The sequence below is a fragment of the Pelophylax lessonae genome (genome assembly GCF_965119305.1).
Source record: "Pelophylax lessonae genome assembly, chromosome: 11".
Lineage (NCBI taxonomy): Eukaryota > Metazoa > Chordata > Amphibia > Anura > Ranidae > Pelophylax > Pelophylax lessonae.
The window spans coordinates 94,937,134-94,957,521 of NC_138778.1; positions in this window are offsets into that span (position 1 = coordinate 94,937,134).

Consider the following 20,388-nt stretch of genomic DNA (forward strand, 5'->3'; position numbering starts at 1 on the left):
GTCCATAGATGCTAACGCATTTCAGCCTTTGCCTTCCTCAAAGCATGCACGAAAAATAATAAAAACCACTTATATGTTTCCAAATGCAGCCACTCCCATAGACTGGGGTGGACTGACCAATTAAAATCCTGAAAGGTATATAATTAAAATCATGTGAGAATGATCACCCTGAGAACAAAGATCCTGTTATAGCCAGACAATGCTGAAGAAACAAAAGAAACATCTGACCCCATAATGCAACAATGGATGAATAACAGAACTTAATCAAATGCATATTCAAAAACAAAAAAAGACCAAAAAAAATCTATTTGAGAAACAGATTAACATAGGGATTGTGACAGCCTGATCAAAGGCACTGTTGTCCCTAGGAATCAATGTAAACAAAAACACAAAATTAGGGACAGAGGGAAGAAAGTGCCTAGTTATAAAAATAAAAAATCTGCCCATTTTCTTACAGCATATTCACAGCAGTATCATCAAATTGTAAACTTTATAAAACGATGTCTCCCGATTTTGTATTCAAATAAGTCCCTATATGATATTTTACAACCAGGATGTCGTTTTTCTAGTAGACGGGCTCCCACACTGGGATCCCTAGTTTTTTTTTTTTTTCAGAATTATAGTTGGCTTCATTCAGGGCTCATATCCTTTGTGGTTTTAGGATGTGTAAACAATGTACCAAACACAAAAAGAGCAAAATGGTTACTTCTTTTTCCACAGGTAAATCCTATTTCCTTAAGATGTATGTCAATTGCAACTCTACTATAGTGGTGTACCTGGTGGAATGCAGCGCCTGTCGACTACAATATGTAGGTTGCACTATCAGACACCTTAGAACTAGGATCTCTGAGCACTATAATGATACTTTGGATACATTTGAAACATTTTTTGCATTTATATTCAAACATTTTAGAACAGTACATGGAAGGTGCCTTGATCATTTTTCTTTTCTAGAACAAATCAAGAAACCAGTGAGAGGGGGTGACCTGCATTGCATTCTTTTACAGAGGGAGGTGTGATGGATCCACACTTTAAACATTAGGACACCGCTTGGAATGAACAACAGAATGGAAGTTAATCTGTTTCTCAAATAGATTTTTATTTGTCTATTTTTGTTTTTGAATATTCGTTTGATTAAGTTTTTTTATTCATCCATTTTTGCATATTTTGCATTATGGGGTCAAATGTTTATTTTGTTTCTTCAGCATTGTCTGACTATAACAGGATCTTTGTTCTCAGGGTGATCATTCTCACATGGTTTTAATTATACACCTTTCAGGATTTTAATTGGTCAGTCCACCCCATTCCGTGGCTGCATTTGGGAACATATATATGTGTTTTTTATATTTTTCCTGCATGGTATGAGGAAGGCTGAGACCGAAGCGCATTAGCATCTATGGACATTGTATTTGCTGTTGTGCATCAATAAAGGATCTTTTAAGAAGAAGCACAGAGTTGCTGGCTTTTTGTTGGATTTATCTACAGTGGACTGGTTGGCCTGAGCACCGGCACTCTATCTTTACATCATTTATATGGCAGTAGGGCCTTGTATACTTATCCCTAAGTGTAGTCCCAAAAGGTGAAAATGCTACAGTAAATAATAATATTAATGACCAGGAATCAAGCAATGGTGAAGACTTCACATATTGTGGTGATACAGAAAAAACTCATTGGATAAAAGTGACTAAAAATTACAAGAGAGAAAGGGAATAAAGTAAGGGTAATATGGTAATGAATGCAAATGTGAGTGGGGCGTCAAGTACACATCAACGCGTGTCAATGAAGCAGTCGACAGCCCACTCAACATTTAACCCCAATGGGGAATAGCATTTAATCTCATGTAGCCATTTCAACTCCATTCTGGAGACTTTTCGGGTAGGGTGGCATCCCCTCAAATGGGTTTTTAGTTTGGCTATTCCCACAAATCTGAGGGAACTAGGGTCTCTATTGTGACAAGTCCTATAATGGCCAGAAAGGATGTGATGTCTATATCCCTTTCTGACATTATAGACGTGTTCACGTAATCTATCTCTTAATCTTCTGGTTATCCTGCCGACATATTGTTTGCGGCATGGACATTCCAGCAGATAAATTAAATAAGTGGAATCGCAAGAGATTAAATAATCTTTGATATATTCTTCACTTGTAACAGTAGAGGAAAAACTTGTAATCTTTTTCTTTCTACTGGTATTGGCAGTGCAAATCATATATCTGTTGCAAGGAAAAAAACATTGTTACATAGTTAGTCAGGTTGAAAAAAGACACAAAAAAGCAGTAAAGAAAACCCAACCATACAATCCCATATACACAATCCTATACCCGCAGTTGATCCAGAGGAAGACGAAAAAAATCTCAGCAAAGCATCATCCAATTTGCTACAGCAGGGCAAAAAAATTCCTTCCTGATCCCCCGAGAGGAAATTGGATATTCCCTGGATCAACTTTACCCATTTATATTATGTACAAAAAACTTTTAATTCAGTGAAGAGGGTCTAAAGGGAGGATTAATGTTGGGAGCCAGTTTATCTCTAATATTGGGTGCTCGTCTAAAAAACACTTCAGGCTTCATTGGTAAGGTGGCCTTCAAAAATGGGTCAGGGAAAATAATTGGTGTAGGCCACCAACAAAACTGCGCAAATGAATGTGACAGAAATAATAATATATCCAAATAAAATAAATAAACGAGCAAACGTGTGTATGGTGAAATTCCTTTCAATCTGTGAGCTGCAACATCAACGTAATAACGTGATAAATAAAAAAATGTTAAAAAAAAAAAAATGAAAAGAATGTAGCGCTCAACAAATAAATCACAATAACATAATAAACCAAAAAATGCTTTGAACATGTGCATCAAATTAGTGCAAAATAAAGTCTCTGGGGCTCCAAAACATCAACAGGTTAAAAACAGCAGCTGATGGAAAACACAGACTTCATAGAGCCCCGTACACACACGCAGATCGTCTTCATACAAACGTCGGCGGACGAAAGATCTGCCGATTGTATGCGTGTTAGTATGGTGCCTCCGACAGATGTCTGCACACAATCTGCGGACAAGAGTCTTTCTTGCAAACATGAAAATTTTTGTCTGCAGACACCAGAACGGACAATTGTTTGCCTGTCAGTACAGAAATCAGCCGACAGACCGCAGATTTGCAAGACTGGGCATGCTCAGAAAATAAAAAACACAGGGAAAGTTAACCATTACATGACATCACTTCTGCAGTCAGCTGAAGTCTGCAGACAAAATTCTTGTGCTGTCCTTGTGCTGTCTTTGCACTTTTCAACAGACACCGACATCCCGGGGAGAAAAGATGAACATTTGTATGACGACGATCTGCGTGTGTGTATGGGGCTATAGGAGTATGAGTCTCAAAGCCTCCACCTCCACACGTTCACCCAGTGCTAGTAAAAGTACTGCTTACCAGAAGTACAGGACCCCTTGATTATGGGGTGTCACAAGCGCATATTGATCCACATCTGATCCGACCATACACATCACCCATGTAGCGTGGTTTTGAGTGTAAACCAGGTAATTCTCTCACCATCAAAAGTATATAGCCAGACCAAGGGATAAATTCAGGACCAAGCCATAAGTAGGAAGAAACAAAAGGCTCTCATGGTGCAGTATTTTGAATTAAAGGAACATTTATTACTTTAAAACGCACTTACTACGCACTCACATTCCCGACGCACGTCAGCACGGACCGTAAATTTCCGGTTTGTTGGAACGCAGGCGTGGAGTGGAGTTCCTATTCCCTGAAACCGCGACTTTTGAATTTCAAGGCTTTTAACTACTTGGATTGTAGTAAGTTAAAAAATTTCAGATACATTTTATTATCTGTCTTTTACATTGAATATTGTGATATTGTTTACTGCACTTTATTATTGAATGACATTGATTATACAGCGCTGCAACCTTTTATTGATTTTAATATGACAATATAGTATAATTTCCTGACAGACTTCCATGGCAGCATATGTTTGGGTAGCCCTGCCATCAATCCTACCCCATAGGACCCCACTCCCATAAATTTTCAGGCTCATAAGGAATAGTTTGTATAAAGTTTCCTACCTTTTGGAAGATGTGGCGGCTGGGGTCTCACGCAGGGCAGCCGTGCGGATATTAGGAGCGTCCTGTGGTGTCCAGAAGTTCCAGTAGTCACTAAATGCCCAGCTAACAGCAGGTTGGTGAATGGCATACATGCGCAGAAGATTGACAACTATAATAACGGAAGCTCTGCCAATGGCGAGCAGTTGCGCTAGGTCAGATGCCCTGCATGACGGTGTGCTCTGCTGTTCCTGGGATTTGGGTTGCCCTGCGGATGCATCGATTACCCTGTGGACGAGGTCCAGGATACGTGAGTGTGTTTGGCTTGAGGTTAGCAGAAGGAACCATGCCATGCCGGCTGCTAGGGAGTAACTCCACTTGTGTTAGAAAAGAAAAATAAATAAATAATAACCAAAATGAAAATATATGGAGATGTCTATGCTCTGATGTGCATTGTAGCATTTTTATCAAAGTTTGGTGAAGTTGCTTTCTGTGCTGAACGGATATCTGTTTGTGTAAGGGCTCTTTCACACGGGCGTTCCTTTTTTTTTGCCCGATCAGGTCCTTTTTTTTTTTTTTGTAACGGACACGGATGACACTTGTGTCATCCGGTCCGTATGTCCGTTTTTCATCCCATCCGTTTGCGGATGAAAAACTGACATAATGCATGTCTATGTAAATACGGATGTCTGCGGATGACACCACTGACATCCGTTTTTGCTTCAGTTCCGTTTTTTGAAAGGAAGAAAAAATAGGGTTCTCCTCCATTCAAAAAAACTGAACTGAACTGAACTGAACTGACAAAAAACGGATGTCAGAGGATGATCATCCGATGACATCCGTATTTACATAGAGATACATTATGTCCGTTTTTCATCCGCAAACGGATGGGATGAAAAACGGACATACGGAACGCCCGTGTGAAAGAGCCCTTAGCAAGTTTTTTCATTCTGTGTTGGAGGCTCTGTCTAATGAAATCACCTGTGTAGAGAAGTCTGCAGTGGTAGTATTCCTTTAGCAGTGGTAAACCCCTTGGAGGTTTTCTCTCACCTAGCAAACAAACAACTGTTACTTTGTCTCTCTGGACAGCTTAAGGCTGGCCATACACTATACAATTTTCTTATTCAATTTCCTTTAGATTTACCTTTAACTATGTAGTGCAAGGGCCTGCCTGATTGCATATAAATTGAAAGTGTTTAGGTTTGACCCTATATTACATGGTTTTGGTAAATCTAAAGGAAAGTTGAACAAGAAAATTGTATAGTGTATGGCCAGCCTAAGAAACTTCAACAGCTGCAGTTTGAATTGGGAAGGGTAAATAATAAATTACTGCATGGCTTAAGTAGCAATTGTGCATGTTATAATATTCATTTTCTTAACAATGTGGAGATCTCCCTTAAATTTACTGAGATTTGTTTATTTTTGCAACAAGTCCTCTGCAGCCTTATACCTCTGTGCCTCGTCTGCTCTATGCAGGTTTTAGCTGGAGGGGGGCAATGTCTTCCTTACTGATACTGTTCCTGGATTGTCAGCCCTTCTGTGGGCCTCTTAAAGCTAGTGTATGGAAAGCTAACTAATGGACACTTGCTATTAAGCATCTCCAGATCTACATATATTCTGCACATGGTAAACTGGGCCTTTGCTGCTCATGCCTTGGCTGGTAAAATCCTGTATGAATTTCCTGCCTTGTTCAGGCATGCAGGGAGGAAGATGACAGCAACCAACAGGTTGCCACGGGTAGTCAAGACACTCTAAAGGAGTCTGTTAAAACTCTCCCTGTGCAAGGATTCTCTGTTCTTAAAATGTCAAGCCATTTTTTTGCAGGATCAGTCAACTGGCCAATTTAACCCTCTTCAAACAATTCCTAAAAGGAATATACAGCTGAGGAAGATCTTTGAGCAGGTTTTTGTACCTCCTTTCAGAAGCCTGCTAGGATGCCTAAAATGGCAGAGGTACTAGCAATGCAAGTATTTTTGCACTTCCAAAGGAGTGCATTGCCTTTTTTCCTATGATGTTTAAGCTAGAAGCTCGTTCTTGAAGAGGGGTGCAAATTGAACAGATGGACAGAGCAGCAGAATGTCTTATGCCCCATACACACGTGCAGATTATCTGCAGACTTTTGTCTGCAGACTTACCAAAACCATATAATATGAGGTCAAACCTAAACACTTTCAATTTGTATGCAATCCGGCAGGCCCTTGCACTACATAGAAAAGGTAAGTCTGCAGACAAAAGTCTGCAGATAATCTGCATGTGTGTATGGGGCATTAGGGTATATATGTCTGCAGTTGAAGCCTGGGAGCCTGCTTTAACCCTTGCCTCTCTTCTAATGCAATGAAAGTTGGGATGGAGAATATTTTTTCCTAAAGAATAATTCTGACAAGTGGGACAATCTGGTCTGCATTGCAAGAGTTTAAACTACCCCCTTCAAGGGCTAGCTTTATCTTGATGACAAATAGCTGGAGAGGATTCTACAAGTAGAACAATCTTGTCTGCATTGCGAGAGACTTAACCAGTGATGGTGATCATTGGCACCCCAGATGTTTTGTTACTACATATCCCATGATGTTCGTGCACTCTGCAGTGTAGTTGAGCATCATGGAAAATGTAGTTCCAAACATCTGGGGTGCCAAGGTTCGCCATCACTGGTCTAAACCATCCCCTTAAAGGGCTAGCTTCATCCGATAGCAAATAGCTGGGAATAATTCTACAGGTGGGACAATCCTGTCTGCATTGCGAGAGTCTAGCAGTCCCCTTAAAGGGCTAGCTTCATTTGACAGCTCAGAGCTGTGTTAAGTCTAGCCTCCTGCCTCAGAGTGAGTGTCTGCTGAATGATGGTGGACTTTGATTCAAGAATCAGTGTTTAACTCCAAAGGGTTTGCTCCTACAGTTCCGGCCTGGAGTTCAGAAAGTATATAATAAAGAAAGTCCTCAACCAAGTAGTCAGCAAAGATTTTCACTTCTGGGGGGAGGTTGCTTAGTGGCCTTCTTCATATTTGTGCCACCCATATGTATCTTATGGGTACCTGGTTGCTCCTCTTTTGATAGGAAGATACAGCTTTGGTCTCAGATGGTTGGACCCTCAGGTCAAGCACAGTCTCCTTCTAGCCTCTGACTGTGCCAGGAGGAATCCATTGCGCCAGTGGTTCTTACTGTCTCTAGAGACGGCAATTCCAATTCCAGATGTGATTTTAAGAGTACTATTGTTGCTCAGAGGAATGCCTATATCCAACTCCCAGAGCTGACTTCTGTCATACCTCTGTTCCTACATGGATGTCATGCAGCATATATGTCTGCTGGTTGGGTTCTCGATCCCCTCCTCCTCTAGACAATAATTCCTGTCAAGTATATGGAGGGAGTTCTCAGAACCCTACAATAGATTGGCTGGCTAGTCTTTAAAAAAGGGTCATGTGACTCCTACGCAGATCCTTGTGTATCTGAGAGCTTAATTCATCACGGTTCAGAATACGTTGTTTTTGCCACTAGAGCATACTGGTGGTAGGAGACTCGGTAATCCTGACTTTCCTCTCTTCACCTGTCAGCATCTCAATGCCGAGTGATCAGGTCTATGGTCTCTCCCTCCCCTATATTGAGGTGTGCTCATTGGAAATGGCCTCGTGTCCTGAAAGGGTTTTTTTCTCCAATCTTGATCATGCACCCAGCAATTCATGTCTAAAAAAACAGGCAGATAAAGCCGTGGGTGCTGGCACAGTAATAAATCTTTTGTGCCACTGAGTTATTAACTTTCGGGAAGTTGTTTTGCCAGTAGAAGTAGTAGTTAGTTTCAACACTCTGGTTTTCTGGCCAGCTCTTTCATGCTCCCTTCACCTTTTGTCACCTGACAGTAGGCTTTTTAGTCTCCAGTGAGGCTGAACAACTTTACAGTGGTGTCCTACATCAGGGGGTAGGTCAGAACCTGCAGGATCAGTCCACTGAGAAGAGGTAGAGATGACCATGATCTGGGTGGAGTAGAATCTTCCTTGTCTCTTTAGTCTAGGTCTACTTAGAATTTCTGGGAAGAATCCATATTCTGTGGCCTAATTGGGCAATACGTAGTTCCTACATCCAGGTGGATTTTATCTCTGGACAAGATTTTACAGTTAGATCTAGTAGCATCTCCTTACTGTTACAAGCTGGAAAGCTTTTGCCTGGGCCAAGCCCTGGGTGCGGATTCTGTGTCAGATCAGGAAAGGTCTCACAAGCCATATGCATCCGGTTTGATCCATAAACAGTTTTACTAAGACCATGGCAATGTTTGCAGTAATTCCCTATTGGCCAAACAGGCCTTGATTCCTGCCTTTGATACCAGGGTATCGGATTGAAGTCCTTTCTCTCGGATGAGATCTTCTGCCATAAAGAGCAATATTCCACCTTTGTTCATTTCTTCCACTTTCTCATCCTGGCAGGAAGAGACTAATCAGGCTTGGCTGTTGTTTCTCTAAGCTAATATCTATAAATCTTACAAAAGGATTTGAAAAGAGCTTGTTCAGTGTGGACTGCTTTGTTTTCTTTGCTTCAGTCCTCTGGTCCAGATTTTAACTGATCCTAAAGCTCTCTTAGAGGGCAGATCTCTGCAGTCCCTGTCATATCCAATATCTTATGGGTAGACTATCCCTTACTCATCCAGTACTTTGATGGGGGGGCTGCATCTGAGATTCGAAGAAACACCAAGACTCTCTGGGCAGGGTTTACTACTTGCTCTGGACTTACTTGTCGGCTCCAGATTAGAGATATTTTTGCATTCCAGCTTGGGTAAGGACTAAGCTATGAAGATATTCACTCTAATGGCTATCTCTTCAGCCAGGAAGCCTGCCAAATTCACAGTTTTAGGCTAGGAAGGATCCTCTGGTGACTTTTAGCTCCAGATGGGGTCCCCTCCAGTCCAGTTGGAGTAAGGATTGAGCCATGATGTCAAACACTCTAGCGCTACATCCTCAGCAGAAAGCTTGGCCAGAATCAGGGACCTTAAAGCCCCTTGACAGCTTGCTGCTCCAGATGGAATGGAATCTCTTTCAGTTCAATTTTGAGTAAAGTTTCAGTCATGAAGGCAGCCTTTCTATCGGTTCTTTTCCTCAGTCAGAGGGTCTGCCGGGCTCTGGGCCTTGTGCCAAGAAGGATCCTTGTGGTTTTCTGCCTTGTAATGGTAGTGTTTATATCCATACTGGATGGCTTTGACATTCTATGAGAACCAAGGATTTGTTCCTCCCATATGCAGGACCCCCAAAAATACCTGGTTCCATGCCATGGATATTGGGACTTTTCGAGCATGCTCTCAAGCTACTGCTTTGCTCAGAGTTTTAAGACATAATTTTCACTATCTCTAACTGAATCAGCGGGCCGAAGATGTCATTCCAGCTAGCCATTAGGCTTATAAAGCTTAGTGCTTGGTTCCTACAGAAGCAGTCACTGCACACTTATCCAGGAGTGTGTAGGCTTTGTTGGCTCCCTGTGAAAGGGCACCAGGAATAGTTGGGGGATGACATGTCTTCCATTAAAGCTGTTCTGCCTCATTGTGGGGCGTAGCTAATTTCCTTATGCTGTCAATATCTATCCATAGGGTTTGTTGACTATGATTGAAACCCTACTTTTCTTACACCCCACCCTTGTTTTTTGGGCTAGTTAGTTAGTTAGTGATAGTTCAGTCAGTGTGAGTGTAGTGACCTGACCATTCATTTTTACTTTAGTGTCAGTTTTTGTCAGGGCAGGTTTCCTGCATTATACTTCAGTGCGTTAGTGCATGTTTAACAAAGTATATTTCTGTGCATTACTGCATGTTTAACACAGTATATTTCTGTGTATTACGTGCTATTTAACGCAGTATATTGCAGTGTGTTACATGCCATTTAACGCCGTATATTTCTGTGCGTTAGTGCGGGTTTAACGCAGTATATTTCAGTGCGTTATTGCACGTTTAATGCAGTATATTTCTTTGAGTTAGTGCACATTTAACGCAGTATATTTCTGTTCCTTATTGCACGTTCAATGCAATATATTTCTGTGCGTTAGTGCATGTTTAATGCAGTATATTTCAGTGCATTACTGCACGTTTAATGCAGTATATTTCAGTGTGTTAGTGCATGTTTAAGCAGTATATTTCTGTGATCTAAATAAATCCCCGGGACCGGATGGCTTGCACCCGAGGGTTCTTAATTAGCTCAGCCAGGTGATTGCCAGACCATTATTCTTGATCTTTAAGGATAGTTTACAGACGGGTATGGTGCCAGCTGATTGGAAAAAAGCCAACGTGGTACCAATATTTAAAAAGGGGCCGAGATGTATCCCGGGTAACTATAGGCGGTCAGCCTAACATCAATAGTCTGCAAAATTTTGGAGGGGATGTTAAGGGACCACATACAAGACTTTAGTAATGAAAACGGTATTATAAGTAGTAATCAGCATGGATTCATGAAAAATTGTTCTTGCCAAACCAATCTATTGACCTTCTACGATGAAGTGAGCAGCCACCTAGATAAGGGAAAGCCTGTGGATGTGGTGTATCTGGACTTTGCAAAGGCCTTTGACACCGTTCCCCACAAACGCTTACTGTACAAACTAAGGAAGGTAGGTATGGACCATAAGGTGAGTACCTGGATAGAGAACTTGCTCCAGGGGAGAGTCCAGAGGGTGGTGATTAATGGAGAGTACTCGGATTGGGCGGGTGTGGAAAGTGGGGTCCCCCAGGGTTCTGTCCTGGGACCAATCCTGTTTAATTTATTCATAAATGATCTGGAGGAGGGGATATCTAGTACAATCTCAGTATATGCAGATGATACTAAACTAGGCTTGCCAATATCTTCTATGCAGGATGTGGAAACCTTGCAAGCGGACCTGAACAAAATAACGGGGTGGGCAACTACATGGCAGATGAGGTCTAATGTTGAAAAATGTAAAGTAATGCACCTGGGGGCCAGAAACCAAAAAGCAAGCTACTCACTAGGGGGAAACCTCTGGGTGAGTCTAGGATGGAAAAGGACTTGGGGGTACTGGTAGACAACAGGCTAAAGCCAACAGAATACTGGGATGTATAAAAAAGGGGATTCACTCCAGAAATAAAGAGATTATTCTCCCACTCTACAAGACTCTGGTCCGGCCACATCTGGAGTATGCTGTCCAGTTCTGGGCACCGGTCCTCAGGAAGGATGTGCTGGAACTGGAGAAAGTCCAGAGAAGGGCAACAAAAATGATTAGGGGAATGGAGGACATCAGCTATGAGGAAAGGCTACAAGCACTGAACCTATTCTCTCTGGAGAAGAGACGATTGAGGGGGGATATGATATCAATGTACAAATACTGTACTGGCGACCCTAGCATAAGGAACAAACTATTCAGAGAAAGGAGATACAATAAGACACGTGGCCACTCACTAAAACTAGAGGAAAGGCGGTTTAACCTTAAAGTGCGTAAGGGGTTCTTCACTGTAAGAGCGGTAAGGATGTGGAATTCTCTTCCACAAGCAGTCGTATCAGAAGGAGCATTGATAGTTTCAAAAAACTATTAGATGGGCACCTTAGAGACCACAACATACAGGGGTATACAATGTACGGTTAAAAGCAAACACACACACACATCATAGGTTGAACTGGATGGACTGATGTCTTTTTTAACCTCACTAACTATGTAACTTTTGTCTCTATCTAGTGCACGTTTAACGCAGTATATTTCAGTTTGTTAGCACACGTTTATTGCAGTATATTTCAGTGCGTTACTGCACTTTTAAAGCAGGATATTTCTGTGCGTTATTGCATGCTGAATGTTTTTTTATTGGTTGAGCCAGATGGACTTGTGTCTTTTTCCAACCTGACTAACTATGTAACTATGAACACAGTATATTTCAGTGCGTTACGTGTCGTTTAACACAGTATATTTCTGTGCATTATTGCACATTTAACACAGTATATTTCAGTGTGTTACGTGCCGTTTAACGTAGTGTATATTTCTGTGCGCTACTGCACGTTTAACACAGTATATTTCTGTGCATTACGTGCCATTTAACGCAGTATATTGCAGTGTGTTACATGCCATTTAACGCTGTATATTTCTGTGCGTTAGTGCGGGTTTAACGCAGTATATTTTAGTGCGTTATTGCACGTTTAATGCAGTATATTTCTTTGAGATAGTGCACATTTAACGCAGTATATTTCTTTGAGATAGTGCACATTTAACGCAGTATATTTCTGTTCCTTATTGCACGTTTAATGCAGTATATTTCTGTGCGTTAGTGCATGTTTAACGCAGTATATTTCAGTGCATTACTGCACGTTTAATGCAGTATATTTCAGTGTGTTAGTGCATGTTTAAGCAGTATATTTCTGTGATCTAGTGCACGTTTAACGCAGTATATTTCAGTTTGTTAGCACATGTTTATTGCAGTATATTTCAGTGCGTTACTGCACCTTTAAAGCAGGATATTTCTGTGCGTTATTGCATGTTGAATGTTTTTTTATTGGTTGAGCCAGATGGACTTGTGTCTTTTTTCAACCTGACTAACTATGTAACTATGAACACAGTATATTTCAGTGCGTTACGTGTCGTTTAACACAGTATATTTCTGTGCATTATTGCACATTTAACACAGTATATTTCAGTGCGTTACTGCATGTTTAACGCAGGATATTTCTGTTCGTTATTGCACGTTGAATGTTTTTTTTATTGGTTGAGCCAAATGGACTTGTGTCTTTTTTCAACCTGACTAACTATGTAACTATAAACGCAGTATATTTCAGTGCGTTACGTGCCGTTTAACGTAATATATTTCTGTGCGCTACTGCGTGTTTAACACAGTATATTTCTTTGCGTTAGTGCACATTTACTGCAGTATATTTCTGTGCCTTATTGCACGTTTAATGCAGTATATTTCTGTGTGCTAGTGCATGTTTAACGCAGTATATTTCAGTGCATTACTGCACACTTAACGCAGTATATTTCAGTGCGTTAGTGCATGTTTACGCTGTATATTTCTATGATCTAGTGCACGTTTAACGCAGTATACTTCAGTGTGTTAGCGCACGTTTATTGCAGTATATTTCTGTGCGTTATTGCACTATGAATGTTTTTTTATTGGTTGAGCCAAATGGACTTGTGTCTTTTTTCAACCTGACTAACTATGTAACTATGAACGCAGTATTTTTTTACATTTAAATCTTTTTTATTTTATCGTTGCTGAAAATTACAAACAATGTGTTACAAAATATCACTCGCAAGAGCGAGGAAAGAGAAAAAAAAAAAAAAAAAAAGGACATTTCTGCAACACAGATACAATTATCAACATCTTCCTAATCTTATATGTATACAACTAGAAAGAGCATGTTATATCATATCTGCTATAAACCCCCCTCCCCCCCCTCACCTATGAAGAAAGGAAAAAAAAAAAAAAAAAAAGGAAAACCAAGGGTGAGTAAGAACCCCCTCATACCCCTAAAATCTAGCACTGTGATCACCATGGAGGGGACCAGTCCACCAACCGAACACCACACTCTACCGACTACCCAATAGTGAGGCTCCTTCCTCAGATGTCACAAATCCATCCCAACCTCCCCATAATGAGTTGAATTTCTCCTGCTTGTATTTAGATGCCCATACTAACTCCTCCATCCTCCTCATTGCTTCCACTTTAAGTATCCAACTTGGAACCGTAGGGGGTATACTTTGCTTCCATTTTGAGGGTATGCAAGCCCTAGCTGCGCTAAGAAGATGGCCAATAATGCCTTTTTGAAATACTGACATCGGAAGATCCGACATATTCAATAAAAAGAAAGCAGGATCATTTGGGATTATATGTAAAGTAAATTTCTGAATAATCCTACGGACTTCCGACCAAAAATGTATTAGTCGGGGGCAAGCCCAAAAAATATGGAGCATAGTTCCCTCTGCACTGTTACAACGCCAGCAAGCCTCTGACACTTCCGGGTAACATTTGTGCAGTTAAGCTGGAGTATGATACCACCTTGACATAATCTTATAACTTGTTTCCTGCAATTTAGTACATCTGGAGGACTTTAATGTTAGTGCAAGCATCTTCTTAATTTGGTCTGGTGAGAATGTTCTACTCATCTCAATCTCCCACTTACGAATCCAGGGTAAAGCCGGTTGAGTCTGAGGAGTAACCAATAGGTCATACATATATGACAAAGTGCCCTTCTTCTGTCCTTGACTAGAACAGTATTCCTCAAACTCCGTAAGCGGTCTGTTATAAGTACTTGGTGGCAGGGCCGATCCTAGGGTAACAGACGCCTGGGTGCAGAAATATTTATGGCGCCCCCCACGTGGGCGTGGTCATCTTACTAACTCCTCCCCTTTTCCTAATGGGACCTGGAGGGGGGTCTCTCCAAGGAACACAGAGAGGGCCTCTGTTAGAAAGACCCCCCTACCAGGCCCCATTAGAGACTACAATGGGGTCGTATCATGGGACCTGGAGGGCGGTCTCTCGAACAGAGGTCATCTCTGTGTGCATTTTAAAGTCTATGTTAGAAAGACCCCCCACCAAGCCCCATTAGAGACTACAACGGAGTCTAATGGGACCTGGAGGGGGGTTTATCTTACAGAGGCCCTCTCTGTGCCTATTGGAGAGTCTCTGATAGAAAGAGTCCCCTCCAGGCCTGGCTTCTGGGGCTTTGCTGCTGGTCCTGGGGTCTGGCTGCTGGTCCTCCTGGCTGCTGGTCCTGATTCCCGGCTGCTGGTCCTGTTTTCCGGCTGCTGGTCCTGGGGTCTGGCTCCTGGTCCTCTGGGGTGGTGTGCCGGTCTCTGTGGTATGCTGGGCTGTGGTGCCAGTCTCTGTGGTGCCAGTGGTGCTGGGCTCTGTGCGGCCTCTGTGGTGCTTGGCTCTGTGGTGCCTGGCTTTGTGGCCTCTGTGGTGCTGGGCCCTGTGGTGCCAGGCTCTGTGGCCTCTGTGGTTCCCGGGCTCTGTGGCCTCTGTGGTGCTGGCCTCTGTGGTGCCGGGCTCTGTGGCTTCTGTGGTGCTGGCCTCTGTGGTGCTGGGCTCTGTGGCCTCTGTAGTGCCGGGCTCTGTGGTGCCGGGCTCTGTGGCACTGGCCTCTGTGGCGCTGGCCTCTGTGGCGCTGGCTTCTGTGGCGCTGGCCTCTGTGGTCTGTGGGCTCTGTAGTGGCAGTGCTGGGCTCTGTGGTGTGGGCTCTATGGCGGCAGTGCTGGCTCTGTGGCGCTGGGCTCTGTAGTGGTGTGCTGGTCTCTGTGGTATGCTGGGCTGTGGTGCCAGTCTCTGTGGTGCCGGTGGTGCTGGGCTCTGTGGTGCTTGGCTCTGTGGTGCTGGGCTCTGTGGTGTCAGGCTCTGTGGCCTCTGTGGTGCTGGGCCCTGTGGTGCCAGGCTCTGTGGCCTCTGTGGTTCCCGGGCTCTGTGGCCTCTGTGGTGCTGGGCCCTGTGGTGCCAGGCTCTGTGGCCTCTGTGGTTCCCGGGCTCTGTGGCCTCTGTGGTGCTGACCTCTGTGGTGCCGGGCTCTGTGGCCTCTGTGGTGCTGGGCTCTGTGGCGCTTGGCTCTGTGGTGCTGGCCTCTGTAGTGGCAGTGCTGTGCTCTGTGGCGCTGGGCACTGTAGTGGCAGTGCTTGGCTCTGTGGCGCTGGGCTCTGTGGTGGCAGTGCTGGCTCTGTGGGGTGGGCTCTATGGCGCTGGGCTATGTGGCGGCAGTGCTGGCTCTGTGGTGGCAGTGCTGGCTCTGTGGCGTGGGCTCTGTAGTGGCAGTGCTGGCTCTGTGGTGTGGGCTCTGTGGTGGCAGTGCTGGCTCTGTGGTGTGGGCTCTGTGGTGGCAGTGCTGGCTCTGTGGTGTGGGCTCTGTGGTGGCAGTGCTGGCTCTGTGGTGTTTACTCCCAGGGCATTTTTTACTCAAATTGGCAAAAGCCAACCCACCGACCACCCCCCCAAGTCCTTTGCACCAGTAGTCATGGCAGCTCTTGGCAATTATAACCAAGACCTGGCCACCAATGACAGGCTTATTTTAAAGGCAACTGTAGACCAAACAATACAAGAAAACAAAAGTACTTTCTGGGACAGATTGCTTCCCAAGAAGCCATCCCTTTTCAACTGATATAACTTTGTGTTATAGAAACAAAAAGAGAGCAAACATCTGCAAGCATGCAGGAAAATCTTGGACTTGCAAGGACTAAAAGTCTTGCTGCACATAGCACACAACAACCAGTTTCACTGCTAACAAATATTACCACATATGACCAGCCAGGTTACAGCCAAGTAACAGGAGAGCAGCAATAAAACGAGGTGATCACAGGCACAGCTTCTTAACACTACACAAATTGCATCAACCACGACAAAGGAAGCTTATGCCTCCTTCCTCTCGTATGTGAACATGTCTCAACAGGTGTATGGAAACCAGGTTCCTCTTCAATTGTATTCAAGTAACAGGAAAACAGCTGCCATAATCCAACTCTCTCCCCTCTTTTATCAGGTCACTGCAATGTGAATGACAATAGCCAGAACACTTGACTATTCGCATATCAAACACTACCTACCTGCATTTTACAACACAAGTCCTTTACGATTTCATGTTGATACACAAGGCCATAGGAGCTGTTCACTAAAACAGATGAGGATGGGTTAAATAATGCACATTATTCATAGAATTTACTGCTTGTCGCGCACAGCTCCTCTTCTCACAGGCGGAGTGCATTTGATATCACTCCGCCTGTGTGCCGCCCGGAACTACAGAGGATGTAGCGGCTGGAGAGACTCCCGCGACTTGCGGGAGAATAGGGTTATGTGCGGCGTGCGCCCCCCCTCACGCGGAAGGCTCAGCCAATTTTTTTGATATCCGCGGTTTCCCATGTGGCCAGATAAACTTTAAAAATAGAGTATTTACCTGATTAAAAAACTTCAATGGAATCTGAGATGGTAGAGTTTGGAATAAATATAGGAACTTTGGGAGGATACACATTTTGAGAAGAATGAACGCAGTATATTTCAGTGCGTTACGTGCCGTTTAACACAGTATATTTCTGTGCATTATTCTTCAGTGTGTTAGCGCACGTTTATTGCAGTACATTTCAGTGCGTTACTGCACGTTTAACGCAGGATATTTCTGTGTGTTATTGCACGTTTTTTTATTGGTTGAGCCAGATGGACTTGTGTCTTTTTTCAACCTAACTATGTAACTATGAACGCAGTATATTTCAGTGCTTTACTGCACATTAACGCGGTATATTTCTATGTGTTAGTGCAGTTTTACTACAGTATATTATAGTGTGTCAGTGGAGTATGTCTTTGTAGTAAGTATTTAGGTTAAAGTGCACCAAACACCTCTTTCCATTGATTGGTGGGCCAGCAGCGTATGTGTCCACAGGCAAAGGTGGACGTGGTCATTCCTCAGGCAGTGTTTAGTGATGTTGCCCATGCTATCTAGCCACAACATGCAGAGGAGGACTGACTTACTAAATCATCCTCATCCTCCTCATCCTCTGTCACTCAAGCAGAGACTAGTGCGCAGTCCACTGCAGCTGCCAGAGTGGCTAAATCTGCCTCCTTGTCCACAGCTATTCCTGCCATAGCCCCAGCATCAGGCAAGGAGGAGTCAGCTGGGTTATTTGAACACAGCGTCAGCTACTTGCTCCTTGACAATGCACAGCCATTACTTAATTCAGATGTTGGTTCTGAGGTTGAAGATGGTAGGTAAACAAGCCTACAGAGAGGGGAGAACACTAGTACACAAATTGGAAGTCATGTTCGTATTGCAAGTTGTCTCCAGTGGTAATGAGGATGGAGGAGCTGATGATGATGAGGTCATTGACGCGACTTGGGTGTCGGATAGAGCAGAGGAGGAAAGTGAGGGTGAGGCACAACCTCAATGAGGCAGCCATCATGGAAGAATAGAGAGCAGCCACCCTATTCCATCAAATTGTGGAGCTATTATCTCCCGGCACCCTTCCCACAACTCAGCTGTCTATGCCTCTTTTAGCAGTTGTGCAGCCGATCTCACTGTTGCAATTTGAAAGCTTTGTCTCAAGCACATCAAGCGTGACAAAAACACCAGCCATTTGGGTACCACATGCTTGACAAAGCATTTAACCTCCCACCACTCAGCCCATTGGCAAGACCAACTGAATGCCACACAAAAGGGACGCAATTCTGTTCTTCCTCCTTACTCCCCTCAGTCTACCCCCGCTTTACCTCATTACCTCTCAGCAGCCTTCACTGACAGGGATGATGGTATAGCGCTGGGTGTCCCAGGTCCTTGCAGCTGTAAAGGAAATTTGTACATCCTTTATATTATTGTATTTTATTTTGTATGTATTGCACACTGCACTCATTGTGCACCCGCCACTAATAATGTTTTCATTACATGTTTGCATTCTTTCGAGTCCTGATTAGAATTAGCCTGCCTATGTTACACTCCGACCCCTTGTTACCATAAAAGTACAATTGTAATATTAATGTGATGCCTATGTAATCATGTGTATGAAAGCCTTCAATTGCTTCAAATAAAACAGAACAGTTATTTTGGAAAGATGTGGAGTGTTTCTTTTTGTGTCTGTTCCCTACTGCAGTAGTTATTAATTTGGAACCACTAATCAACATGAGGATAGGAGTTGCCTATCTATAAAATTTCCAGGACAGATGGTGAGCCTTGCCTATGAGGAAATTTGCAGGTGACCCTGAGAATCCGAAACGAGGAGCTTGTGACAGTCCGGGAATTTCTGATAATGAGCCAGCTGAGGTAAGCCTTTTGCTAACATTTGGGTTCTTAGACTTCCTTGATCGGTAAGGCATTTTGGGGACAAAGGGTACCTATTTTACTCCCCTTAATCAAACTGTATAGATTGGTAGTTACAGTGGGGATCAAAAGTTTGGGCACCCCAGGTAAAAATTTGTATTAATGTGCATAAAGAAGCCAAGGAAAGATGGAAAAATCTCCAAAAGGCATCAAATTACAGATTAGACATTCTTATAATATGTCAACAAAATTTAGATTTTATTTCCATCATTTACACTTTCAAAATAACAGAAAACAAAAAAATGGTGTCTGCAAAAGTTTGGGCACCCTGCAAAGTTAATATCTGGTACTGCCCCCTTTGGCAAGTATGACAGTTTGTAAACGCTTTTTTGTAGCCAGCCAAGAGTCTTTCAATTCTTGTTTTTTTTTTTTTAGAAAGATTTTTATTGAAGTCCAGCATAATCACACAGCTCAACATATTACAATACAGTATAAACAGCTCTCAGCATCCACCAAGGGGCGTATGGCAAAAATAGTCATACAGTCCATAACATACAGGATTAAAAGAACCACCCCTCAGACAATGTGCAGCTATATCACACGAACCATGCGACCAGCAGGACCACAGTTTTTAAGTTTTGTATGAAAACAACAACCATGAACACCCACCTCCCCCCCCCCCGAACCAAACCAAGAACCCGGCCTCCCCACCAGCACCCCCAAAGGAAGAGCAGGTGAGGTGGCCAGCTGGGCAGAAACACAGCCCATCCCCCCTTTCCCCACAGGTGACCATCCCAGAGAAACCCCCCATGCAGTATCTTCAGGACCGTGGTAGGGCATGTCAATAGCTCAATAGGCCCAATCCAGGGGAATGGTTAGAGCCCCAGTCCACCTCCCATGTAGATCCAAACCCACCCAATTAGTCAGCGGGCTTATCCACCAAAGAAGCAGTGGAGTCCACCCATCGATGCCACACCTTCCGAAATTTCTTAGGGGACCCCCTAGCCTCGTACGTCATCCTGTACAATACAATGTCGGCATTCACGACCTGTATTCACATCTTGAGTGTCAATACCTCAGTATAGATCCACCTCCTGGCAATCAACTTCCGTACGCAGAAGAAAAGAATGCGGAGGAATAGCTTAGTGGCCATATCCAGGCCATCCACCTCCAAAACCCCCAGGAGACACACCAGGGGAGAACATATATTCGGGAGCCCAAAATTTTCCTCAATAAATTTTGTGACCTGAGACCATAAGGGCCGCACCTTAGGGCAGTCCCAAACCATATGCAGAAGTGATCCCCGTCCCCCCGAACATTTGTGGCACAGATCAGAATCCCTCATACGCATAGAGAACAGGGGGACCGGGGTATAGTAGGTCTGATGTAGATAGCTCAACTGTATCATCTTGTCGGTAGATGAAATAACCGTGCCCAAATAAGTCTCCAATACCTCCTCCCACTGTTCAGCAGTCAAGTCCGGTATAAAGGTCAGCCACCTGGCCCTGGCCCTATCCACCTCCACAGGACCCCCAGGACACAGCGCCCCATAATACCTAGAGATCCGCTTCAGAGGCTCCGGATCGAGCAACAGAGTTTCGAGAGAGGGGTTAGTCAGAACAACCTCCCCCCCTCCCCCCCAAACTGCACCCTCACCGCATGCTGGAGTTGCAAA